The 27,335-nt window shown below is 47.0% G+C and overlaps 1 protein-coding gene across 7 annotated transcripts in view; it reads left to right on the forward strand.

The window, feature by feature from the left end:
• Positions 1–1,412: 1,412 nt before the first annotated feature.
• LOC120952416 (uncharacterized) overlaps positions 1,413–27,335 on the forward strand; it is a 136,014-nt gene continuing 110,091 nt past the window's right edge. For 2 of the 7 annotated variants that reach the window (XM_049607004.1, XM_040371730.2), the window contains exons 1-3: positions 1,413–1,556; positions 4,067–4,419; positions 20,961–22,123. The gene's annotated coding sequence lies outside the window, so the exon portion shown is untranslated. Of the gene's footprint in view, positions 1,594–1,615; positions 3,602–4,066; positions 4,420–20,960; positions 22,124–27,335 lie in introns of those variants that run through there. The other 5 variants (XM_049607005.1, XM_040371733.2, XM_040371731.2 and 2 more) reach the window with 4 other exon arrangements.

Raw genomic sequence — 27,335 nt, forward strand, 5'->3', positions numbered from 1 at the left:
CGTGGCGGATTAAGGGATGAACGTTGACGAATGCTGTAGCTGCCCCTGAATTCGTGGAATTGTGTAAGTCCATTTTTTCGACCGTTCAAATTATTTCCCTTCGGGAGAGCTACGGTCGGTCGCTTTGTGTATGACGGGCGAGTGGGATGAAATCAGCTCCGGTTTGTCATACGATTGGTACTGCAAAATCTCATTTGTGAGGCTGTTGTTTTTTTTCTATGTTCATGTGGATGATACTACGCTCCAAAGACTCATAGCTAATGCAGTTCCGAACGTGGAATTCATTTGGTTTGCTAGTCTCGTGCTAGTGAATGCAGCGTGAATCGCTAAGATGTAATTTTGTTCAACACGTCGCAAAAATACAGCTGTACGTTCAGTGGGAGGTGGTGATGTAATGAAAGAAAATACCGTAAAAATACTTGAAATGCTTTCAATTTCATACACAAACGCAGTGTAATTGCTTTTTAGAAGTACTGCTTTCGCATGAGCTTACATTTGGATTCCGTACGGAGAATAGTGTAGTGAAACGGTGGACTATAACGAGTGCTCTAACTAACTTTCCAATTAATGATAGAATCAAATTGATTTAAAACCTTAACTGTGGAAACCGTGTTCGTAGGACAAAAGGTAAGAAGGCTTGAAGCAGCTGTGTATGTGTATGTATGTGTATGTGTAGCTGTGTGTAAGAATGGATGTGCATACGTCATTTCAACAAACTTCTTAAGGACATAAACCTGCCAGCTTGAGAAAAGCTATTAATAAACTATTACTTTTTATTATTATGTAACAAACAGTGTGACAAATTATGTGTATTACAAACAGAAACGTATACATAGAAACAAAGAAATGTAAAAGTAGAAACAACATTTTTATTTTTAATTATTCAAGTGTTCTGCACATGTAAACAAAATGTGTACATTACTGTTCCTACCGTTCATGACTGGGCGAGCGAAAAGGAAAGGTATTAAAAAGCCTGCAACTTGCTCAAAAGGGAAGATATTTTTGTCGGCTGGGAATCCAAAGCACACGAAGCGTTTTCGAGAACCGGCGAAATTCTCCGAAGTCTGGACTATGGGTTACAATAAGGAACAAAATTGATATAAAGCAAAAATGGTATAATCTAAACCGTTTGTAATTATCAGATGTTTTGCAATCGAATTGGCTTTAAAGAAATTGAAATTTATTTTTTTTTAATTGCAAAAAAATCTTCTCGAGAAGTTAGTTTTTCAAAATGATTCACAAAATCGGCCAACACCCCTATGTCCAATGCACACACTCAGTGTGCTATCGCTAGCCGAGCCCTTCCCGAATCACACCGAAGCTGAACCGTTGAGCGTGTCGTCTCGCTCACCCTCACCGGCGTGCTCTGCCCCGTGTTCGCTCGCACTCGCACGCAGCCCCGCTCGCTGGCTGGAATGTTGCAGCTCAATTTCCATTCCGAAAGCATCACGCACGGACGTGTTATCGCAGCGCGCGCCGCGTATTTTACGTATTTCGTGTACGCGTATTTCTCGCACCAAGCGCACGCACTAGCGTGTTTTAGGGCGCAATTGCGGGTAAGCAGCACAGGAGCTTTTCACCGTTGCAGAAAAGGTGCGGTGGGGGTCGCGAAGCGCACGCCACAGCCCGAAAAGCGCAGGGAAAACCCTCGACCATAAAATGCTAAACGTGTAACGTAAATCACACTCGAGCACAGCCAGCAGCTGCCGAGCCGGGAGCGTGTATGAAAGTGTGTCCTTTCGTGTGTCCTTGCCGCGTGTGTTGAAGGTGCGCTGTGTGTCCGGGAAAGGGGTAAAGCGAGAAGGTGTTTTTGGCACAGATACTCCGAGCAGCCGGGTGGAGCTTTTCGGGCGTGAGTGTGTGTGTGTGTATAGGCCATCCCCAAAGGGGTGGCCGTGTGTATGCGAGTGTGGCTTTAGTAAATGGTAGAAAAGTTACGCTTTCGTTCACCGGCCCTGCTGAGGTGATGGTGGTGCAAGTGTATGTGTTTTTTTGTTACAATTTCGTGCCAACCACAGTAGCCTAAGGGCAATCGAAAAATGGAGAAGTAACATGAATGGAAAGAAGAAAAAAAAAACAAGAAACAAACGGTGTTCCTTTGACGTGAGCCTACCACCACCGTTACATGCAGCAGAAAAGTTAGTCGGCTGGCACACGGACCTAACCCCGTTATTAGGTAGGCTGTGGTTGCGGTAGACAACAGAAGAAGAAAAACCCCAAATCCAATCGTTGCCGGCAGAGCAAGTGAAACAGCCTGCCTAAATCGGACGGTTTTGCTGTTCCTGTACCGTTTCCCCTCTTTCTTCTGCTCGAAGATGCTCGAATATTAGATTGCGCCGCCAACGTCTTAGAGGGTGGTATCGCGAGTTGGTCTCCCGCGCCCGCGCCTGTGTGTGTGTGTGTGTGAATATTTTTTGTTTATATAGAAAGAGGCCTCGTTTTCTTACCGGCTGCTGCCGTTTTCTTCTCTCTCTCTTTCTTTGCTGCTGCGATGCAACAGCGCTGCTCGCTACGGATAAGCAGGAGGCAGTAAGAGAACGGGCGAAATGTAAGAAAACACACACACACATATGCGCGCGGGCACACCAAACGGCGAACAGAAGGAGAAGAAAGCAACGAAACGAACGTAACAAACCGAGAAGAAGGTAGCGCTGAAAAGGGAACGGTAATAAACACAGGCACACAAACAAAAAAACTAGAGCAAAACATACGTGCGTGTGTGTGTGTGTGTGTGTGCGGGAAGGGCATACGAGCCGTGGCGGGTACAGCGACGGTTTCGGTGATCTTGTTCCAGCGGCGTTTAGAATAGCGCGAGTAATGAAAAGATGCATGTCCATGTGTGTGTGTGACTGTGTTTGTGTGAGTTTTAACAAAAGAAAACGCATCCGTCAAAAAGGAAAGAACACGACCGAACGTGCACTGCGCGGTGTGTGCGTGTGTTTTTTTGCTTAGGAGTGCGACCGTGTGTTGCTATGCGCTTGCTTGTGCTTGTGTGTGTGTGTGTGTGTGCGTGTGTGCGCAGTTCCCTTGTACGTTGTTATCTTGTTCCTTTCGCTTCGCTTACCGGCACCCTCTGGGTCGGTCGCGATAAGAGCAAAAGGTTAAATACTGTCCCTCACACAGCGCTTGACTCACCCGCTAATGTGTGTGTGTGCGTTGGAAGGCAACGCATTCGAGCACTCTTTGGGCAAGATCATTTCGAGCAGTTTGTGGTAATCGGCTGCGCGGGGGAGCCTGCATCGACGAGCGAAGGTAGTAAGAAAACCAGTTCCACGCCAAAGCCACAAGCGCGCTCGATCTTGTCCCGCGAGCGCACAAAGTGTGTGCGTACAGCAGCACCACCACCACCACCATCACCGTTCAGCATCCACCTTCTATTGCCAACGCATCGAAGCAAGCACTGCGCGCTGGAGGATTGAAAACTGGTTTGTTGCTTCCACAACGCTCGGTTCGTATTCGAACGCGACTACACGGCACGGCCTCGATCGCTGCGATCGTTTCAGCAGAAGTGATGTGTTGTTTGTAGGGCTAGTGAGCTGCATTTAAAGCACACGGCACAAACTGCGTGCTTACTGCGTGCGTACGGGATGATGCTGCAGTTGTATGTTGTGTTTTTTGGTTTGTGAAAACGGTGCCCTACAGTGCATAAAGTAGTGGCGCGTGTCAGGCAGCCCCCCTCCCCCGTTCTACTCTAGCGGGGGGTCACCACGGGTATCAATTGTGGGCATGATAGTGTGTGCGCGTGTGTGTGTGCTTGTGTAGCGAACTCCTCCGTGTTACCGTTTCGCTTCACTGGAGTTGTTATTTTGGCGGCCCGCACGAGTGATGCAATTGCAACGCGCTGCAACGGATGCACCCGTGCACAGTGTGGTGGAGCCTTTCGGTAGAGTGTTGTGTTCTGTTTTCGCTTGCACTGGGTTCAGGCAAAAACAAATCATTATTTTGTATTGATGACGCAGTGTGGATGATTGAGACGCGGTTGGTCGGAATTGAGTGTGCTAGCTGTTTGTTTTTTTGCCTGAGTTATTGTTAATTTTGATTTTTTTAACTCCTTTTCTTGGTGCAGTACAGCGTGTTGAATTGTGCAAGTGAAAAAAGTGAAAAAAAATCTAAGTAAAAAAAAACAACCATTTCACACAAAAAGGAATTGAGTGGAGTGACGAGTGAACTTAAGTGAAACAAACAAAAAAAAAAATCAATCCAGTTACCGTATTTGCGCTTAATTATTTAAAAGTGACGACTCGAATGTTTATCCATTAATAACAAAACAAACGAATGAAAAAAAAGAAACGACTTCCCAGCACACACAGTCTTATTATTCATCGAGCACAGTTCATAAAGCGCCGTTTCGCCGTTGCCTACGTTCTTGTCGGTGCAAAGCGGCGAGTAGCTTCAAATGAAGCGCCCGTAAACAGCAAGGTAAGTGAATATGAGTCAAGGGTGACCGTGGAATTGGAAGGGTTAATTAATGGTGTTTGGGTAGAGAAAGAGACACACAAAAGCCAAGCAGAGTGTTGAATGGTGTTTGTGCGCACTACGCGACAGCGCGATCTCGGGAACCCCGTTCGTTCATGCCGCCCTTGCAGCAAGTGCCAACCGTGCGCGCTTCTACACCACAGTCTCGATCGCTTCTGCACAGTGTGTGCTTGTATGCGTGCGAACCGGTCCCGATCGGTTCCCCAGCATCCAACCGAAAAAAAGGGCAACGTTGAGTTGATCACGCAGCGAACGATGAACGATCAGCTAGTGTAGTGAGAACTCATCTCACTGCTGCTCACGCAGCCCACACGGGCTTGCTCTTACCTTAGCCTCCCCGACGCTGCTCACACTTGCACATTCGGTTGCGGATTTCGCTGAGTCAGCGAACGCCATTTCAAGCCTTCTCAGTACCGTGGTCTGATAGCTAACGTTTTGTTTGCTTCTTTCTACATTGCACTAACTCTATCGGTTACACGCACACAGCCGTGGCGAGTGAAGCGGCACCAGACGATTCATATCGCAAATCGCTTGAGAGCAGGAGAAGGCTCCCTCTTTCAGTCAGCGCAAAGTGGACGCAAGCCATAATGGTGTGTGCCCTTTTCCAGTGTCGGTGTGTGAGTTGGCCACGGTCGAGTAGCGCAACGGCCTGCCCTGGAAGTTCATTTTTGTACACCTTTGTGTGTGTGTGTGTGTGTCTGTTCGCTTAGTTTGTCCATTTTGTTTGTCTCTTGCGAGTGCGGTATATGCTCCATATGCCTCGTGATCTCTTGCGAACGTTCGCTGGTGCAGCGTACATGCATCCACTGGCACTGAAGGTGGTGTGTTTTGTAAACAGACTTACCCTTTTTGTTTTCTCTCTCTCTCTCTCTCTCTCTCTCTCTCTCTCTCTCTCTCTCTCTCTCTCTCATGCTCACGAAACTCAACTTCACTGCTGCACGTGTGTGCGTTACTGTGTGCGCTGCTGTGGTGCATATATTGACTTGCAAGTCCGTGATTCGTTCACGGAGAGTGGGTCGCTTTGTAAGGGTTCCGTGTTCCAGCTTGGCAACGCCGGAGCATCATCGCATTCCGCCCATAAAAGGAAACTCATCGCCGTCGTCGCCATTCCTGCACCGCGCAGTACGGGTCTAAGTGTGGTGGGGCCCCATCTACGCCCAACACGCTTCCCCTTCCGCTAGCGAGTGCTATTTTTATCTCCCCAAGCCGTATTGCCCAGAGTGCGTTCTGCACTAGACTGCAGCGTGAAGTTGCATTGTGTCAGTTGCTGATGCTGTTGCTGGTTTGTAGTTCAAACTTCCTGAAGGTGCTTTCGTTCGCCACTTGATAAAGGAAGCAAAGAATGTGTGCCCCAGGCACTGGTAGCGTTTTTGTGCTCACTAGCTCACGCATTGGCATTCACTTCGCAGCGGTATGCTCAATGGCGGTTCTGCGAAATGATGGAATTGAATCATTCTGCTGCTGCTGTTGCTACAAAATGGATGCAAAAGACGATGGCTTCCGGGCAGCATACCGTGTAAACATCCTTGTGCACAGAGCAAGAGGCACACTTCCGGCTCATCATTCAAACAATACGGGTGCATGCAAGCACATGTGCAAACCCAATGTTTTCTTGAGATTTTTTTTTTTAGTGGGCGAGAGGTGGAGCATTTTTTTGTGTTCGCGCATGGAAACAGGAACTACATGTTGAGCTGCATTCAATATTGCTAATACTGTCTGGTGAATGCAATTTTTGCCCTTTTGTAGGGAAATTCTGCAGTAAAAAGCAAAGTTGGCGCGTACCTTATCGGATGAACAGGCTGCTAAAGTTTGCCTTTAAATTAGCAACAGTTTGTAATGATAACGAATAGGGAGGAGAGCCTGTATGCCTTTTGTTAAAAAAGCTCTTCATTTGCATTTGTTTGTTGCCGTTGAGTCAGCAAGCAGTATTGAGCAAGCAAAAAAAAAAAAAAAAAAAAAAGAGAAGAAAAACAATGCGCCACTAAAATGTTGATTCACGGGATGTGTAATCGGGTGGGCGTTTTGGGGGGGTGAAAATAATACGCCTGAATCACCCCATCACTGATTCAGCGAACGATAACATTAGTTTAGTTCGGGCTGGCGAGGAGAAGCCAATCACAACACACACACACACATAGTTCCTAGAACAGCATAAAGGGCCAGCACACTGTGTAAACATCGCATGCAATATGCAGGATAAAAACCGGCAGGCCCCCAAAACATAGCACAATAGCTAAAAACATCAACATAAACACACAAACACAAGCGCACACTGTGACGCACTGCTAAAGATAGCCTGAATGGCTGCCTGCCCGCGGGAAGTGTGATTGACGCATTTTTGTTTGTGGGGAAACAATAATGAACCGATTTCCCGCTTGTGTTGGCATGTGATAGAGTTTTTTTTGTATTGTTTTGTTCCCTTTTGACTCATAAAAAATGTGGAGCAATGTTTTCTTGCGCCTGATAGGAGCAGAGTGCTATTCGAAAAAAATGGAATATCGTAAAATGGTTTACCGCATACACACACACACACACACACGCAAGCACTCACAGGGTGCCCATTTCCTATTTCCATTGGGGAAGGAGGAAGGCTTTGGATCGCATGGGGTATGTGCGTGTGTGTTGCAGGAAACAACAAACCCACCCCTCCCCCGGTGGGGAAACTTACCTCACAATACCTTTAGTTGGGGGAGTTGTATCCCTGGCGAGCATAAAACATGGAAAGCCCCTCCTTGACTCCCTTGGTTAGCGGGTGACGACACATTCGTTTAAGTGGTACGATTTCATTCAAACGCCCAGACCGGTGGCACGAAGAAACGATGGACGGTTCTTGACACAACCGGTTAGCTTGTCAACCCGCGCGCCTTCCAGCCGGAGGGCGCTGATTCACCATTAGCTTGCAGTAACGATCCATTTTTATCCATTTGTGCGCGTTTTTTTTTTAGGATTTGTAAGGTTCGTGACGGCAGTATTCTTAGCCATCGCGTATCCTATTCCAACCCACCTGCCAGCTACCGTGAACTGGGTACTACTCCGTTCGGTTCCTCCTCCACCGGTCACAGACGGGGCACTCGAATTTGTAACGTTTTTGTGAGGGGGGGCTACTTCCACATATCTTACCCAATGTTGAGCCCACCCCACTTGCCTCGCTGCTATTGAGGGGAGTGAGCTGATGCGGCTCATAAAGCAGCATGACTTTTTATAGATCCTGCTGTTGACGCTCTGCACGCGAACAGCAACAGGATGTGTAAGTGCCGGGTGCTGCCAAAGCGGAGAGCGGGAAAAGTCGCGGCGACCTGGAAAGGAAGCTCTTTGGAGCAGGAAACTATAACAGTCAATTGTAAGCGGCGTGTGGAGCGCCCCTGTACACGAAGGCGCTTCATTCTAGCCGGCGCTGTCCACAGCGAAAGAAAAAAACACGAAAACAAATCGTTGGAGATTGTTGCACACGAATTCGAAGGGTGTAGATAGTAATGCGGCTCCCGCTATTCAACTGGAACTGTCGTCTTTCCATTCAACCTCTCGCCCACCCCACTCAACAAATACCGCTATATATATTGTTCAGCCGATGCGAGCGGAAATTGGTTTCCAACTTCGTCGTCGTACGTACTGCTGAGTCGTCTTCATCGACTCCAGGGCAGGTCGTAGTTAAAGCGCAAACGATAGGCTCACCGTATTCATTCCCGTGCTTTTCTACGACCATGGGGAAGATGGGGTAAAATGGCCCCATCTCTGTTATCGTTGTAGTTACAGGGGGCTTCAAGTATTCAATTATGCTGAAACCCGTTGAAACATTACTGTTAGATAAAAAAGATGAATAGGATGGGAATTTCGTTCTCTCCTTTGAATCACCAATCTTATGCCTTTTATATGAGAGTGTCATAAATTGTGTTATACAGTCGTTATCGCCAAATGCTGGCTCTAAGGCAACAACGTTTTGACAGTGGATATTAATGTTTGCCTCTAACGCATCTATTTTTGTTCAAATGTGAACAATTTTCGACTCTGGTAGCTGTAGCTTTTGCAGATAAATAAAATTACCAGTTATTTGAGCCGATTTATGAGAACTGAAAAATTGAATAATTTCGAATCGCACAGTTTAATGTAATGTGTTCTATGAAACAAACTTTTCTGTAAACTTACGGTCGAAAAATGATGCTTTAGATACAAAACTGGATGCCTAAGAGAACAAAATTGGTAAGAACGCTGTCAAAAATTGGGGCTTTATGAGACAAGAAGAGCTGAGTTAGAATCAAAATCTAGCGGCAACGACGGTAAAATACATTGTTTTCCGTTGAATTTGTGTTAACATAGAACTGGAACTGTTTTGTTTCCTTGAAATTGGCAATGATAACATTTTTCCATCATTGCCATCCATTTACTACTTTAAGCAGCTATTAGAAGTAACAAAAAAAAGAAGTTATTTCTAAGACCACACTGCCATGGCATCCCCTATTTCCCCTCGGTCCGTGGTCTGGATCCGTGGAGGATCGATTTTGGATTCCGTACATTTTTTTTACCACCCATTTCGAAGAACTAACCTCACTTCATGCATGAATGCCATTAGTCACTGGCGTGTCCGTCCGGCCGCTCTGGACCGGTGTCTGTGTGTTTTTGCTGTGAGTCTCGAACTGGACGGCCGGGGGTACTCTCCCACACGGAATGGTGAGCTGAGAGTACGGACTCACCCACCCCAGGAAGGCACAAGACTCTCCGGACCTAATGGGGCATGTATGTGTGGTACGTGCTTCTTCTCCGGGGCGGGTTGCCGATAGTGGTCCGTGATCTATGGCAAAATCACGAACCTTCCGAGGGTAATAAATTAAAACAAGATTCGAACCTGCAACCTCGTGTGTGTGTGTGTGTTTGTTTGTGTCGCCCGGCGTAGCAGGCGGTAGAGTCATCCGGCACTTTATGTGCTCCAGCTTCTGACCCTTCATCAATAGGAGGGGTGTCCTTTCTAACACAAAAATCAGTGACTATTGAAATGCTGATTCGATCGAATCGGCACCGGAAAGGAAGCGGAGAGCGCGGAACGATGATGATACCCGGCACACAGTAGTGTGTCTGGTGGTGACTGGAAAGTGAAACCATATCCTCCCGTAACCCCACTGTCCACTGTCTGCACTTTCGGTGTTTTGTTACGTTAGGTTTATGCCCACTTTTCAAGGCAACGGTAACGGAATTCGATGTCCTGGAGGGTTCGTTTCGTTTTTGTTTTTATTTTTTGTTCGAGGAAAGCAATGAATGGCCGTAGTGTCCGAGCATCTTCGTCGGTTTGTTTGCAACGTACCGGGATTTATGCATGTACGAAAACGTGACCTCTACCGGTCTCCTCGTGAAGCGTGTGCGGTTTTGTGGGAGTAACATGGCCGCATCTTATTGAAAACAACCCATCCAGACAGACAGGCAAGGGACGCAAGGATATTCAGTGTGTATATTCGATCCTTTTGAAAACCTCCTTCACATTGCCATTGTGTCTTTTGGCTGCGGAGGCAACCCCCGTTTAAGCAGTGCAACGACCGTAGCGAAATGTTTGCCTTTCCCGATCCGATCGGTCGATTAAGTTGCGCTCCCTGGGCAAACGAATAAGCAATTTGTAGTTGTCATAAATAAATTATATTTATGCTTCGATTTGTAGCATTCATTTGCGGTGCCTGATATTCTATGGACCCCGACCACCGTCCCCGTCCCCGCTGGAACCCGACCGGGTGCGCTCCTGGGTGCTTCGGAACTCTTCCAGTGACGACAGTTCGTACGTTCCTTCTTTCTGCTCGAAAGCATCGTAAAAACCTTTAAAAAACGATGGAACTAGATTCGATTGTTGATTCTACATTTGGGGTCTCTGCTTTTTTATGCTTTGTTTCGTGTTTCAATCGCTCAAGTGCACACACTGCTCCTGCTTCTTGCGGGTTTAGCTACGTGAAAGTGGGACTCCTATTCGGTGGGCTTTCGGCACCCGTGCGGCGGAAGGTTTATTGGCGGTAGTTAATCATTTTTATACTCGAAAGCAATCCATTAACGTGATTCTTAATCGAGCGAAACCATTTTATGTGCAAACGACGATCCGTTGAATTCGCAAACCGTGCGGATCCGGGTTTTGCTCCTATTTCTTCTTTGTTCGTAAACTGCAAAGGTTTTTTTCTTTTGTTCTTTTGCTTTGTGCCCGTAACCTCACTAACGAGAAGCGCTTTTTTGTTTCTGCCCAGACTTTTATGTGTCCCCGCAAGTATGGGAGATTGTGAACAAACGACTTGGCAATAATACTTTATTTTAATGTAAAATCACTACACCGCCGAAGTAAAACAATGTAGCGGGAATGTGGGAGGGTTGGCGAAATGGGCGCGTGGAAGTGATGTACTTAAGGGTCGAGCACACGACCAAACAACAATCTTCTCCGATGGGCTGTGGTCGGTATCGGATCCTCCTCAAGGTAAGGATAGAGTCTGGGCTGGGTGTGCTAGTGCTCCCCTAGGTTGACGAGCCCACTCAACGAGCCGTTGAAAAGGGATATCATTATTGTTGCACGCTGTGGGAACGTGCGGATTGTTGAGGTGCAAGAAACCGGGCGGCCTCAATGTTAACTGATCGATCCGCTGCTCCCTGGTGGTGCTTAATGAAGCTTATCAGGGGTGTTTTTGAAGTGCCGCGGGGAACCTCACACGCTCCTGTGGATGGTTCTTCGATTAATCTTCCTACTTTACATCACCATCTCTCACTGCCCTAGTGGGTTGGGTGGAGTGTCAGTTTTCTTCTAGGACAAGGCTGCACACGAGCCACTACTTTCATGTTTAATGAGGGTTGACCCATTTACAGGCGGGAGGGGATATAAAAATCAAATCAAGCAACTTCGGGCGTTACTCCGGGGGTTGGTTTTGCTCTCGTGTGCTAGTGGAGCTACTCAAAGTGTCTACTTTCCGTAGATTTCTATCCCATCCGTATGCTCCCATCCGACCCAGTGTTCTTCGGCGCTTAGGTGTGTCGTTTATTAAAAGGTCGGCTGTGTGGAGCGCACTTTATCGAGCCCGAAAGTGCTGTCGGATCGGTGTGCGGAACGTGTAGAATTCGATATAAAATTAAGGGACAAGATACACTCCCTTCCCTGTGGTTCCTTCCTCTGCTACATCCGTGCGGCCGTTTGCTTTGATTAGGCTTTTTAATAGTGTCGTTAGCTGTCGCCCGGTGACAGGAGCTGGAAGTAAGATAACACGCGATACACACTCAACACATGATGATGCTATTGCTCTCACGTTACCTAGAGATAAGCAGCCTCTTTTCCGTTGGGCTATAACGTTGACCTTGTCCATCCATGTGTGTGTGTGTGTGTGTGTGTTTGATTGTGTTGATAATGAATTTCGTTCATCCGGTTCAGAGAATACAAATAATAGCCTTCCTGCCGTCAGTCGCAGGGAACGCTAACCTCCACCACCCTTCGAAAAGGTATTGCCACCCATCGGCCCTTGGTTCTGCTAGAAGACTCTTCGTCATCGACTGCCGCTCCCTTTATCTTGATCTCTTTGTTCAGATAGCTCCGAAGGCCGAATAAAAATCTTGTGTGTGTGTGTGTGTGTGTGAGGCTGTGTGTATCGTGTACTCTCTGGGTAAGAGGCAGGCTTTGTTTGCTTTCAATCAGCAACCGCACCGAACACATGTTCTCGCTCCTCAGCGCAAGAAGTGCAAGACAATGCACCAAACGCTATGCTGTGGTGCAATTTTTACCCATCCTTTCTTTCGATCTGACTCCCGAGGGGGTTCGGTTTTATCTGCAACCGCACCAACTGCTACCCCCGTTTGATTGCGGCCTCCTGTACCGATGGTACGGGGTAAAATACTCAAACCTTCCAACCTACTTCTGAATCCTATCGGTTCTATGTAACGGGAAGGAACGAGATATAGGGAGAGATATAATATGCGAGAGAAAGATGAAGTAAAGCCATTATGGGATCCAATGCTTCTAGTGCTTTTGCCTCCTCTAGCGAGCCGGATCTCGCCCGGAGAATGCCCAAACCCGGATCTTGGCAAAATTCATCTTTAATTTCTTCTGCTCACTGTCGACGAGCAAGCCCAAATGCTTGACGCTGCTTGACAGGGCACCACAATCGTCCATTGCCTCAGGGAACGCCAGGCCAAGTGTGTAATATTGGATGTTGCGTTGCAAGGAAAACAGTAAAACAACATTCTGCAAACATAAACATCATAACAGCAAGCGACAGGCGGGGAAGTATGTGAGTGAGTTGGGTGGCGAGTGTGGTTGGATTATTGCTGAGCTGTTCATTGTGCAAACCACCAGGCCTGTAGCACTCCATCATTAGTCATCCGGGCCCCGACGATACGGGGGGGTTGCTGATGAACCAGACACGCTTTGTCCGGGGTGACTTGGTGCTCGAAAGAGTCTTTCTGATGGCAACAAATTCTGAAGGAGCTGTTCCTGTGTGTGTGTGTGTTTCTTAAGCTGTCAGCGCAAAAAGTGTACGTTTCAAGTGTTCGATTTCCGGTAACCGCGATGACATAGACTTGTGACAATGGTGCACAATGTATTACGGAACTGCCAACTCTGAAGAGGGAATTTGCAGGTTCGCACGGAGGTTGAGACTTCCCGTGGGGCAGCTCGTTGAGTGTGATACTTTGCTGCTCGCACATCATCACCATCTATCATTTATGGTTGCGTTAAATTTGAGGCGCGTATTCGATGTAGAAGCGAATGTTTCAAGTGTGCTGCACGATTAATGCCACTCACCAAGGCTCGCTAGGGTTGTAAAGGATGTTACACAAAAAAAAATCTTGAACGCTAGCAAGGAAAGGTAAAGGATAAAGTTTTTCAAATGCGTTGGGCGACACAAGTTCACCGCCGGTAACCTACCGGCACCTCACCGCTCGGTTGTGTGGGGACCATTTGTCAAATGAAGCTCTCTCTCGGTCGTGCTGTGGTGACGCACCGGCACGCCCAACAGCGAGGTATGGAGAATTAAAAATTCAAAATTCAATTTCTTACTGCGCGAACGTGCACCGGCAAGGTTCGGTCTAAGGTTCTTGCAAGCTTCTTCATCTACTCGGATGTAGTTTTTGTGCGTTTTTCGTTGGTATAGCCGAGCACACAGCGCGTTTTTTGGTGTGCGCACCACTTTTCTGGGTCAGATAGCACCCAGTTCTGAGCCGGGAGGTTCCTGAGACCGGTTGCGAAACGAGCAAAAAAAAAAACGGAAAATATTTCAAACGAATCGTGCCTTACAAAAGCAGTGCGAGTGGAATTTTTGTGACAAAATTAAAGTTCCCCCGTCAGTCTAGCGGCTGGAAGGGAAAACGAAGGGGGAAACACTCTTCTTATTTGCAGCAGCTTTTACAGTGCCTGGTTCGGCGGTTTTGGCAATGGTTTTGGCTGTTCCCGGGCAGTTGCCGATCTGGGGAGGAAAGGATCTTTTCGCTTAGGTTTAGCCCTTTTTCTTCTCGCCACACTGGTTGTTGTTTCACTTCCTGTTCGTCCCGCTTTTTTTTACTGGCCGGGGCAGCGGAAGTTCGTTAAGGGTTCGGCTGCAGCCGGGACAAACTTTTCCCTTCGCTTCCGATGAAACACACCCATGGAGTGCACGTTTTTTTCGCTGGCCAGTACGAGGAACGAGGAGATAATTTTCAACACCCAAACAAAATCGATCGAGCTTTTTCTCGGACGGAGGCGACAGGCTAAAAAGGGCTCCATTGGACAACCTCTAAAACGAGACAGTAAACTCATTATCACACCCATAGAAAGCGGGGAAGAAAGCAGGAGAGAATAGAGAAGCGTGTAACCGTGTACAGGGCGTTTGTCGAAGTTAAGTCAGCAGTTTTTGCTTCCATCGTTTGCCGTCGAGCGACGACGACGACGCTTTGGATAATCTAGACGCCCGCAGCAGGATGATCCCTGGTCAAATTATGGACCAGGGCAGCTGTTCCGGATCGGATAGCACCGCGTGTCGCTATCGAGAAAGCGTTCTGTAAAGGATAAGGGTGATGTGTTTGTGTGTGTGTGTGTGTATGTCTCGCTTGGTTTAGCCACAACCGTCTGTTGCTATTCCCAATTCTGTCTTCCATGGGTTTTTGTTTCTCTTCCTCTCTTTTGACCCACGAGCAGCTGTTCTAATGGACGAAGGAATTGGTAGAAAATGCGGTACCGTTCGAAAAATTGGGAAAACGGGAAAGATATGCCCTTCACCGTGCTCTTCTCCCTTTTCTGCTTTGCTCCCTGTACTGTTCGTGGTGTATCTTTCGAAGCTGGGACGCCGTAAGGGGGAAACAATGGGCACCAAAGCACGGGTAGAATGGAATTCGAACATCGACGAATATCGGAGCTATTGCCTAGTTTCCCGGGCAGGCGGGAGTGAACTGCTTGTTTGTGTACACGCACGGTGATGCGTCAGCTGTGCAGTTCACCGCGGGGTATGCACTTCAGCAGCGCATCCAGTCAATTGCATCCCGATTGCGGAGGGTCTGTCCTGTCCCGCTGACTCTCCTGCACTCGGCTGCTTGATTAGGAGCGCTCGCTTCCTCCTGTTTTTGATACGCTTTATGTTTCAAATGTTATTCTACCTTTCCGCTTGCACGAAAAAAAGCATGAAACACTGTCCTATCAGCAGTCCGGAGGGTTCGGAACGTTTCAAAACCGCAGAAATCTACGAGGGTTCGCGGTTTAACGACGAAAGCAGCAGCACGACCGAAGTGAAATGCGTTCTCCACTCCTCTTTCGGCAGAGATAACACTGCTGATGCGGGTCGCTGTGCCTTTCACCCTGAAGTAGGCATGCACACGCGCGTGCATGTATCGATTGCGTTTATCGTCCCCGAGCAATGCAGCCAATGTATTGCCACTGGTTAGTGTTTAGTTGTTTCCGTGATAAGACATGAGGCGTACAACATGCAATGCATCATAAAATGATCTATGTATTTTTTGTTGTAGCACTGGGAAGGGGCAGCTTATCATTCTGGATTGATGATAAATCGATTGCACGAAATAGACTCTAGACGTTCTACATTCCCTGATAACACTGGATGCTCTTCTACAAGCAGATACCAACCGGTTTAAAAAAATCCCTTCTGTTATAAGCGTTCAGATTTTTGTTCCGCTTACGCCCGGCAATGGCCAGCTGCAGTGGCGCAAAAAAAAACCCAGCCCGCCAAGCTGCACAAACACTGTTGACTGTTTGATCGGTTCGGTTGAATAATGCTGCCGTCTGCGCCAACGAATATCGATTAGTTCGCTCGAGAAAGGAGAAAGGGCAGCTGAGCCAGCAAAACAAAAATGTACGGGCGAGATATCCCTGCGTTTGAAGCCCGACTGCAAATTATCCGTCCATTTATACCATCTCCCCAGCGCTTACCTGCCGGCGTGCCGAGATGGAAATGAATGCCGACGCGTTTTGCCGCACATTACGAAACACGGGGCTTCGGTTGGCCCTTTTTGCTGGGCGCGTGGATCAGCACACAAACACCCCTAAAGGGCCAGAGAGGTTCGGGTTGCTGGCAGGCTGCGTAGCCTAATGGTAGCGCTTGATTGCACTTCCGGGAGGGTGTCTTGTGCGCTTTTCTAGCTGTTGTTGTTGTGTTTTTTCTCTCTCTTTCTCTCTCTCTCTTCTGCAGCGTTCATAATCAGCGCTGTAGAGCCCTTCGGGTAAATATGAGAAGAGTGGTTATGTGTGTGTGTGTGAGTGCGCGTACCGGAAGTAAGACGATAATCGGTGCACGGGGCATTAAGAAGCACGCTCGAGATATGCGCTAGTGAGGCACACCTTTCCAACATTGCGCCGAGAACGGCCGAGCAAGTCAGCAGGGGCCCAAGAAATTAACCTTTGTGAACGCGGCAAATGTACTCTGGCAATGGTGGTATCTTTACGAGGAGGGGAAAGGGATCAGGTTTGCGAGGGCTTTTTGTTTGTAATTTTTAATTAGATTATGCATGATTGATGGTCGCTTTAGGCTTTTCCCTTGCTGCGCAGCGGAACTTGTAGCGCTCCGAATTGGGATATTTAAGGGCTGCTTGTTAGACCACTTATCGGAGTGGCTTTAAGGGGCAAAAATGCGATAAGCTGTTGTACTGTCCGCTTACAATGTTGCGAGTATGAATCTTACCGGCGGGCTTTCTTCGACAACAGCATACTTGCAAGATTTGTGAGAGTTATAAGCAGCTCTCTTAAATTTTGTTCAGCACTTAGAAACCCTTTGACAGGAAATTCACGCAAACTGCGTCTTTAATGTATCCAGTTTGAGTAAATGCTCGAATGATTGAGGCAAACGAGACCTAAGGTAGCGATGATTTTTATGGCAGCTACACGGAAGCGTACGTAGCTTTTTTATTCTATATTTGCCATCAAATATGATGGGATAGAATTCCTGATTGTTTCTTAGAATTCCCTTCTCAACCCTCACAATCGGAAGTGTTCTGGAAGAGACGTTCATTTGAATTAAATTGCTACCCCTTGTTACAAGTAATGACTGAATGCTAGAACTATAAGAACCCTGATCAGAAGACTGCCTGGCGCGTAAATAGTTCCTGCTAGTGTTTGATTCTCTCAGTTAACAATCAACCCACATCATTGTCGGAAGAACTGATAAAAAGTTTCTCGATAGAACTAGACATCATCCCTAAGGTTTTGACTGGCTGAAGCGGTAAACATTGTGTGCTAACCCCAGCGAGAGCCATCATACCTCCCAGACACAATGCCCAGTGTCAAGCTGAGGCAGAAATGTGATGCTTATGATTCGCTCACGTTTCATACAAAAACATCATCATCATCTGACACCGGATAAATAGCTCCAGTGTGAGATGCGTGTGGCAAACAACAACATCAACAAACGACATCAACACGCTCCACGGACCAAACGTTGGCTAGAACAGATCAATGAGTCAATAGAGTAGGAGGCTGGAGGTGTTTCGTAAAAAAAAGGTTAGCGAACAATATAGGAACGTGCCTGCGAGCGGAGATTTGCTCTCCCGGCAGGAAACATTACCCGTGAACAGTGAAGATGATGTGCGTTTGTTGCTGCAAAGCAAGAAAGTGAGAATGTTCTTTTCTTTTCATTTCCTTCCTCATCCCCCTTGCTACAGTCTAACCCGTCACAAAAGTTGTACCAGCTCTCGTTGATGAGCACGCACCTTGTTCTTTTGCTTCCCTGCTGCCCACGTTCGTCCCGCAATCGGCTTGAAATGGGACTCATTTGTTTGCAGTTTCTTAGCGCTGTAAGGGCTGTACGGGGCGACGTCGTCATTCCATCAACTGCTCCTACCGAGAGGAGCAAGAGTGACCGAGAGGGTATTGTTTTGTCGACACAGGTCGTACGAATGCCTGGGTCTGCCATTATGACGCAGGAATTGAACGTTGCTCAATGAACGGAGACGGTTGAGCCTATGGCAGGGAATGGGGGAAATGCTCTAGAAACTCAATCCATCAGGCAAAACTCGAGGGCACTAGTAAGTCATGCCAAGAGTCACTTAATGTCGATGAGCCAGGTTTGCCGGGAAACCAGGTTGGCTGACTAATTTCGAGCAGCGATGGGGGAGAAACAACTTTTGTGCAACCAGTCTCAGTGAGTCTCAGTGTCCGATTAATGATGGTTTCTACCTGTGAATGAAGCCAATTTGGAGATGGGAGGCCAATTGTTGGGAGAACTATTTCTGAGGAAGATTAGCTCCTGTGGTAGTATGGTGATGATATCAGTATGTTGCAAGCGGAACCATGTTGCTTTGTACCATTTATAAATTAATGGGGGAAATGTTTTAGGAATTCCTAGCTCACAGCGTTCATGTTGTCGTTTCAATTTGCATGTTTTTTCCTGTTCTGTTCAGTTCACCTCTATCTGAATTGAAATCGAGGTTAAAGAGTGCTCGATTTCGCCTGAAACTCAGACAAGATGAGCAACGGATACAGACTTTGCAGATAAAGCGTAGGTAGCTTCGGTTTCGTGACAGGCCAAACCCAGGCCAAACATAACTAGCGTCACGCCCAGCAAGCCGGCCACAGTGGGATATTCAGTGGAAAAATTGGCATATGTCCGTCACGCGACGCACGCCAGGTCCGTCCGAACGATGATCGACAGGCGGTAGGCACACCGACGATGTCCCGGGGTTTGCATGCACGGTACTTTCCCCTCTCTTCGCCACTACCTCGAACATCCCGAATACCGTCCATCCATCTGGGAAGCAGAAAAGCTAGAAACGTTAGACCAGTTGATTGGCACGCGATCCAGCGAGCAGTTTCGGTGGGCAGGAGTGGCTAAAACACGAACAAATCCAATCGATATCGACCGGTTTGTCGTCCGTGCGGGCGGGCACCCTTTTGTGGGCACCATGTCAACGCCGAACTGTGCCGGACGGCCGGATGGCTTCGTGATGGTATGATGTGATTTTTCATTTTCTCACTCGATTGCTTTTAGATTGAAACCGGGAATCCTTGCATTCTGACTGATCCGCCTTCCCACCTGGATACGTGGTTGGTACGTTGGTGGTGGTACACACGATCCTACGCTTTTCTTTGTACAGTGCATCGTGTCTTGTTGCAGTGTTGTTCAAGGTGTGCCTTTGCAGTGTCGTCTACCTGTTGCCAAGTTGTTTCCGAATGCAAGTATTTTTACACTGCAGGAAAGTATTTGTACATTGTAGAGTTTGCTCTAAGGGAGAGGTTTCTAGATAAAAGCATAATGCCTGGATGACAAGCATTTAGTCTGGGCTATAGGCACGCTGAAAAATTGGATATTTTTTCATGAGAATAATCCTTTATTTTTCCAATTAAATTGTTTTGAATATTGGGGTTTTCTCCCTTCAGTTTGTATTGTTTGCAATGGGCAATTAGTGTTTTAAAGATGTAAACTTTCAGAAATCGATAGTGGTTTTCTAAGGTGATAAACGGTTATCAATGCCTTTAGGGTGGAACAACACAAAATGAACGTCCGTTCGAATCCCATAACAGATTTAAGCTTGGTCACAGCACAAAACAAACATAAATAACGTGGAAATTGATTTTTTTATACACATCGTACCTCAGCAATTCCACCCGAGCACAGAAACAAGCCTTGTTTCGGTCGCGATTGGAATCGATCGTGCATTAATTGAGCCGTCAAAATATTCTTTATTTTACGTGCTACTACGCATCCTCACATCGAATGAGTTGTTACGCGTTCCGGCTGGATACGCTGGGAGCTTTCCTTTCCCCACTCCCCCCCATATCCAGCTCCTTTCAAAGCCGTTCAAAGTTGTCCCATCCGTTGGTGTTCTTTGATGTTTTCCTTCAATTCCGCACGATTCGCTCAATTGAAACTTCCAAAGCGTGTAGCTAGCGGAAACGTTCGGGCGCACAAATCGTGCACGCGCCCGGGCCTGGTGCGGCCTACCTAATCCTACCCGCGTATGCATTGCATCATTTGCGCAAACCTCGGCTCCTCGGTTTGCTTTTGCGGGGCGTCGTTGATGGCGGCACGAAAGATGCGCGACCGTTTCGTTAATCAAGAAAATTTATTTTATCTACGTGTCTTCCATCGAATTGGGTGGCATTGGGGCGGGGCATGAGGCTTGTTTTTGCAGGGAGCGAGGAAAGATGGGAAGCGCCCGGGACGGAAGCGGAAGCGTGTGTGTGTTTTATGTAGAAAGTTCTCAAGACTTTCGGCGGATGCTGCTTGTGCAATGTTGGTTAGCGTTGTTTCGTGCGTCGTCACGTCCCCGAGTGAATGAATGACACGAGTGTGTATGTTTAGCAAGAACAGTATACTTAACGAACGCGCAGCGCGAAATAAGTGAATACTGTTTAAAGATGCCCGGATGTCAGGCTCGGTGTGAGGATGAATGTTAGGTTCAAAAGTTTTATTCTGTTGGTGGAGCGAAAAGGAGGGCGAAAAGGAAACGCTTTTTGCCAACAGGTCAAACCACACTGGCGGGGGGCACCATTGTCTCCATCGGATTGTGTCTAAGCCAAGCGTGATTGTATGTTTAAAGTGAGTACTTGAACGAGTTTTTGCTCTAATTTTAATTCCTACAAAAAGCGCTTTTCTCGTGCAATAGAATTTATCGAACGAAAAACATCCTTCGTTAGAAAAATAGTGTCTCACACTTCCGCGGTAGCACTGTAAGCGTGTACTCTGTGGGGTAGAAAAAATCATTCTAAACTTACCATCCTTTTTAGCACTCTGCACAAAATTCACAATAGACATGCTGAAACAATGCGAACGTGAAACAAAAAGCTCCTACCTACCGCTATGTGGAAAAATTTCCGCAAAGGATCTTGTGTGATTTTTTCCCCCATCCACCGAAGCTCGAACCGAAAACATGCAGCCAGAAAGAAAAACCCACCGCTCGGCACTGAATAAATTGTGCTGCTCTGCTGGTTGAACAAGTTTTGATAGTGCAGTTTAAGTGTCCATTGTTGATAGCAAACAATTCGTGCAGTTTTTCCTGCTGTGTGTTGCTGCTGTCCGTTGTCTATCGTTGTCCTGTCCGTTTTAATGTTCTATTTCTATTTTTCTCTCTAACAGGAAGCAAAGGATTACAAACTGAATGTGGCTGGAGGCAGAGAGAGAGAGAGCGCACTGTGGGAGTGTGTATAGATACACATTTCTTCGGCAAACGTTTCGAGCTTGCTAGGCAATCCCGAGGTGAAAGCAAAACCCACGGGCAGCTCAACAATTCATCGTAGTGTAGTGAAACACATCAGAAAGACGGCAAACGGGGCAAGTCCTTGACGTTTGTTTTTCCACGCAATCCAACCTGCCGGCCAGCCAGCCGGGAGGGAGACAGTGGTAGTGAAAATTTTATTTCCTCTTGATATCCTCCGTGCGTTTGCAAGACCGAAGTGGGTCGCGTGTCGCAAGAAGATGTGAATTTGGTGCTAGTTTTCCAGCATTCCGACACTTGTTTCTCCAGCCGTGCGAGGGCAATCGGTGAAACAAACGACGAACGACCGGGCAAATCACCCCCTAAAGGTGTACATCGTACGCTCGTGTGTGTGTACGTGTATATGTGCTGTGTGCGTGCATGTGTGTGTGCGGAAGGGGAGGGAAAATTGTATTGAGCAAAGTGATTTATTCATTGCCCGGAAGGTGAATGTCGTGCGTGGTGGCGCCTCTGCTCGGTTTGTGATCGGCGCGCGCGTGTGTGTGTGTTTTTTTTTATTTTATTTTATTTCCTCGCATTGTGTGTTAGTTGTGCTTCCCGGGGTGGGTGGCAATTTTCGCCCCCTGCTGAAATACACACGCCCATCAAATGTGTGTGTGAGTGTGTTTGTGTGAGTGATACGCAATTTTACACTGGTAACCGGCAACGCTTCAAAGTGGCAGAAGATTGAGACGTGTTGGTGCTGTGTCAATTTCTTTCGAAGCTTTTTCGAGCATCTTCGTCCGATTCAAGTAGTGTGGCGGTGTGTGAATAAGTGTGCGTGTGAAAAAGGTGAAAAGTTATTGGATTATGTATCAATCACGTTTGCACGGCTGCAGTGCGTAGGGGGTAGTTGGTAGCGCGGGTTACTTGTATTGCTGCCCCTTTTTTATTGCCATTTGGTTTGCTCTGGTTTGTGGAGTGAAACTGAATACGCGTGGTGATCGCAGTGAGTTGCTACCACGGCAATCGCGCAGAACTTGGATTTTGTTTTAACGCAGTCAACGGTAAGCGGTTTGGATGCTGAAGGGCTGAAGTTTGGAAGGTAAGTTGTGGCTTTACTTTACAATTGAACAAGAAATTACACATTGGCAGGAATGTGGTTGCCTGGACTTTCATTGTAGCAATGTGTTTAAAATAGTTCACACAAAATCTGCACTACTGTCACGCATTACTGTGTGTGTCCAATTAGGCGTACCAGGAACTGGAGGGCAGCCTATTTCAAAATCAACCCGAATTTCCCAATTTTCTTGAAACCAATCATAATCTCATGACAGAAAGATATCAAGCTCCAAAAAATACATTCCCCTTTTTTTTGAGAGGTCGGGTTTATGTCACTGTTTTTAAAATAATTAACGCAAAATTTGCACTACTGTCACGCATTACTATGTGTCTCCAACTAGGCATACCAGGAACTGGAGGACAGCCTGTTTCTAAATCAACCCGAATTTCCCAATTTCCTCGAAACCAATCATAATCTCATGACAGAAAGATATCAAGCTCCAAAAAATACATTCCCCTTTTTTGCGAGGACGGGTTTATGTCACTGTTTGATTGATGACACGATAGAGCTGACGGTCGCATCTCTTGGACTTCTGGCCCATAAGCTACGTACTCACAGCCACATACACTCACGTGGTCGGCGTGACAGACAAAAAAAAAGACTAGACATACAAACCTTGTCAAGCGTCGATCAACGAGCAACGGCAGCACGAAACTAAAACTATCGTAAAAAGAAGGAATAATTGAATTATTGATGAGAAATCGCACACTCCTGAAGCACACGTTTCCAGACAGTCCGAGGTCGAAAAACGGATCGAGGCCAGAGGTTTCACCGCCACCGGGGGACGGGTTCCTAACCATCCGAAGGGTTTTTACCTTCTATTATTGGGCACGTTTTGATTCGTTGATCATCCGGAGTGCGGAGTGTGCGTGTGTGCCTTTCTTCTTTGGAACATTCCGAAGGTTGCATCATGGCTCACTTTCCTCGGCTGATAATGGTGCAGGTGGTGATGGACGGGAATGTCTGCAGGCAATGGCGCAACACCCGCTACGACCAACGAGTCGGGAGACCCAAACTTTGAAGTTATTAATATTTATGGCAGCCAGAGGTGTTCGCCGGTAGTGTAGTGCTGGTTGGAAGTTTCCGTCCAACACCTCCTACGCGGCTACGTATAAGCAACACGGGCACACGGGGTTTATCTCTTTATATTCCGCTCGGTATCTTGTGCGTGTCAAATTTAAGGGACTCGCACGCACTCCCGCACACTGCACACGACATGAACTTCTCCCCACCCCCCCTCCCACCCGCAATGGGTGGTAGGGATTTGGGAAAATTAAGTTGCGAACAGAATGTCCTGCTGGCTTTGAAGCAATCGGTCCAAAAGGTGGTGTGAATTATTTGGTAGCTTGTTTCGTTCGTGATTGACATTTCTTCATCGGAGCTGTAGGAGGACATCGTAATGCTGACTGACCTTCCGATACGCCTCTTACCACCTGGGTTCGTTGAAGTGGATTGATAAGATGATTGTTGTTCCATTACAGTGGGAGGAGGGGAGGATTTTTGATGTCTGTTTTATGCGTGTGGGATCGTTCTTCGGCTGGAGCAGCTTTAAAGCTATTTTGATTTCGGGCGACGGTGGTTTCAAATTAATGATTTTGGTCCCAATCAGCAGTACAAAAAGTTTCGCTCCATTTTTGCACAGTCATTAAGGTGTTTGTGTTTTTATTGATTGCTTTTAACTTTTGCTGAACGTCAAATCGTTTTGTCTTAACAAACAGCCCAAAACTTAAAACGCCTTAAAACGAAACGACCGATTTTCTTTCCGTGTCTGTCCTGCCGTCTTCATCGATATGACATGGCAAGGACAAAAGTTGGTGCCTTTATTCCCCCCCCCCCCCGCGCTGCCAATTTCGCATCACCGAATCAATGAATTGTTGCCTGGTGTGTGCGTGTGTTTTCGCTCATCCCTCATTACGTGGTGAGCCCTGGTGGGGCGATAAAAGTTTTCGACAGATATAAAGGCAACAGCGAACGGAAACCTTCACTCTCACTCTCACCCGCTTCCTCTTTTCCCCTTTTTTCGGTGAAACTTTTGATTTATGCTGACGGTTGTAACCGGTTGTTGGATGTTCTTCTTTTGTTTTGTGTTGTGTTTCTGTATGCTTCAGGACCAACTTTGCTGACCATATTAAGTGTTTCCGAGTGCGTTCGTCGTTCCGGCTTGGTCGTATTTTCGGCATTATTTTATTGGATTAACATAACTGGCGGTGCCCGGCTAAGGATGGCAGCCCCCAATGCAGCAGCAGAGCGTTCCGGGCGCACGGAGGTGTGGCGCGTATGAATATAAAATTGTGCACGGATGTATAGCGGTCAAACTTGTTTGGGAACATGAGACGGGACCGAAAGTTTGTAGGGTTTCCCGAAAAACACGACGGCCCGATTAAGGGATGAAAATGAAAGCTAATAGTAAAGGGTAAGGGTGTGGATGGTGGTGGTGTAACAACGGGGATTCTCGAAAGTTGATTCCAGTTTGAACAGTGAAAAAAAAGAAAAAATAGAAAATAAATATTTCCAGCGACTTTGTGTCATCCATTACTCATCGCCTCGTAGAAAAAGTATTTTTATAGTTTCGAAGGGTAAAAATCATTCATGAATTCAGCTGAAGAACTGTTGCTAAAGAAGGAACGTGCGCTAAACTGTAAATAGAAATCAATAAAAAAGAATACAAAGTAAATAATTATTCATCATGGGAATCACTCATCCATACACTAAAACTGCGCCGTTTCTTATTCGTGCCTCGCACTCAGAAGGTTTACATCATCACTTCTTCTTCAGTTATTACGCTTCTTTTTCTGCTTCTTTTTGGAATAAATTTGCCATCATTTCGAATGCATCGATTCCTGCTGGTTGAATTCATTTTTATTTCCACCAACTCCTTCCGACTCTGTTTCGTTTGAATCGTTCGAATTGTAGTGCGATTCATCAACAGGCACATTCTCGTCATCATTTCAATGTCGTTAACATGCCCGGCTTCCACAACAGTTCTCTCCCGGCTGCCCAACATTTCTCCACTACGCTGCAATGTTTCGGAAGAGCGTCGTAAAAAATAAAAGAAAAAAGTGGAGTTCGAGTGAAGAGCAAAGGAAAAAAAAAACATAAATATAATAAAACTTACCCTACAAGAAACCTTTCACCCCGATACGTTACGTGTACGTTTCGCAGGGAGAGATGCAATGCTCGGCTGGTCTGTGCGGACACACTGCAGACGGTGGACGCGGATGACGAATCGTTCGAATCGTTGGTAAATGAATTTTTATGCCAGCTTCGTTCATTCCGTGTTCTTCGCTATTTTGGCTTCAAATGATGTTCGAGCGGGGGCAGGGAGAGGAGGGTAAGCCAAGCGACCGAACCCCGTCAAGTGGCCCTGAGCCGCGCACGTTATTCAATTGATTTGAACTTTCTGATCTGTGGACAGTTCGTGACATCTTATTGTTGGAGTGTGTATGCGAGCGTTTTTCCCTTCGTTTATTTGTTCGTTTTCTCTCTCTCTCTCTCTCTCTCTCTCTCTTTCTCCTTCTCTCTTTCTGTGTCGTTCACAAGTGTTGTGTTGGGATCGTTGTTTGCGATGTGGGTTTTTTTAGTTTTTGCTTTCGGGGTGCCAGCGGGAACACCATATTTGCACTCGATATGCTTTGAGAGAACAAACCGAACACACCAAAACTCTTCCCTTCAGCGTGTGGCTACCGCCCTGTGGGGCAAGGAGAGCACTTAAACTTGGACTCTTGAGGGAGAAAAATAAAACCGAAATCGGAAAGCCGACGTCAAGTTGTTTGCCCCCCGTCGATCAGAGAAGTACAGAGCACAGTTTGGAGACGAACGGACGGAACCAAATCTTACTAACAAATACAACAAAGAAAGAAAAGATTCTTATGGTAAACAGCCACAGCGGGAAGAAAACCGGGAGGGAAAGATTGACTCGTAAAAATTCGCTTAACATGCCAAAATGAAATTCACGACGCAAAGCAGAACCCCCGAGGACAGGGGCTCGCGCGCGTTTAGTGTTTCGCTCCGGTCGCTTTGTTCTGGTTCCCCCGCTGTCTCTAACGCTCGTCGAGTGGGGCTGGGGTGAAAGATGGTAGGTTTCGTTTAAGCGTCTTTCATCATACACACTGCCCGCGAACGTTGAATTGTTGATCTCAATGGTGCTTTCCATTATTTGGCAACCGGGTGCGCTCGCTCTGTCTCGCTCGTTTCCTCGCGGGCTCTAGAACAGGAAGGGCAGTAACCGGTGAGGTGTGGTGGTACATTTTATTCTAAACACAAACTCCCCCGGCTTGAACGGTTTGCGCGGTTTAGGTGGCGAGCGCATGGAATTTTGCATACTGCTAAGATTATGCTGCCGGATGGACAGTGCCGGCACGACGCAACTGTCGACCGTGAAGGGCAGATCACACCGCGGCCTTCATAATTTATATGCGTTTTAGACATTGTTTTTTTGTTGGCGAATGATTGCGTTTCTCTACAAACGCTCTCTCTGTCTCTCTCTCTCTCTCTTACGCACCCTAGAGAACCATAAACGATGAGTCATTTTAATGAGAAAAGTTCTGACCCGTCTGCTGGTGCCGATGCTGTGCAGCGTTTTTATATGTATTGACGATTGTGGGCTGGGGAGGGAAAAATATTTCATGCAAATTGTTAGCAATGGCTAGAGAAGAAATTTGCTATTTCCGCACCACTATCCCTACCGCCTCTTTACTGCTGTGTTTCTCGCAAAGTCTCGAGCGCGAATAATCCGAGTGAATTAGCATTAAACGCGTGTGGCGTACGCTTCATGGCACAAGTTTTGAGCGGTTTAAATGGGAACATTTGTTAGAATGTTTGTTTTTTTTCTTGTTCATGTCGAAGAATGTGCTATCGATTGAGGAATCGATAAACCTCGCCATCACCACCTTCACCCCGTGTGTATGAAATGGTCATCCTCTCACGCTGCTGCTGCTGCGTGCCCGGTGCCCGAGACGCTGGCAGAAAGTTGTTCTTTTGTGTTAGCGTAGCACATCTTTCTAAACTTTCGTGAATCGTGACGCTAAAACAGGCCGATAGATTCAGGTTGGAAAAAAGGGCAAGGGAAGCAAAAAGCTTGTACCCGCGTAAGCATTGCGCGGTTTCGCGAAGGCGGTAGTATGATGATGCTAGCCCGCAATCTTAACGGCCCATCTTGACCCCCTGAAATCGATGACTCACGACGGAACAATAA

This window comes from Anopheles coluzzii, chromosome 2 (genome assembly GCF_943734685.1).
Source record: "Anopheles coluzzii chromosome 2, AcolN3, whole genome shotgun sequence".
In the NCBI taxonomy this organism is placed as follows: Eukaryota; Metazoa; Arthropoda; class Insecta; order Diptera; family Culicidae; genus Anopheles; species Anopheles coluzzii.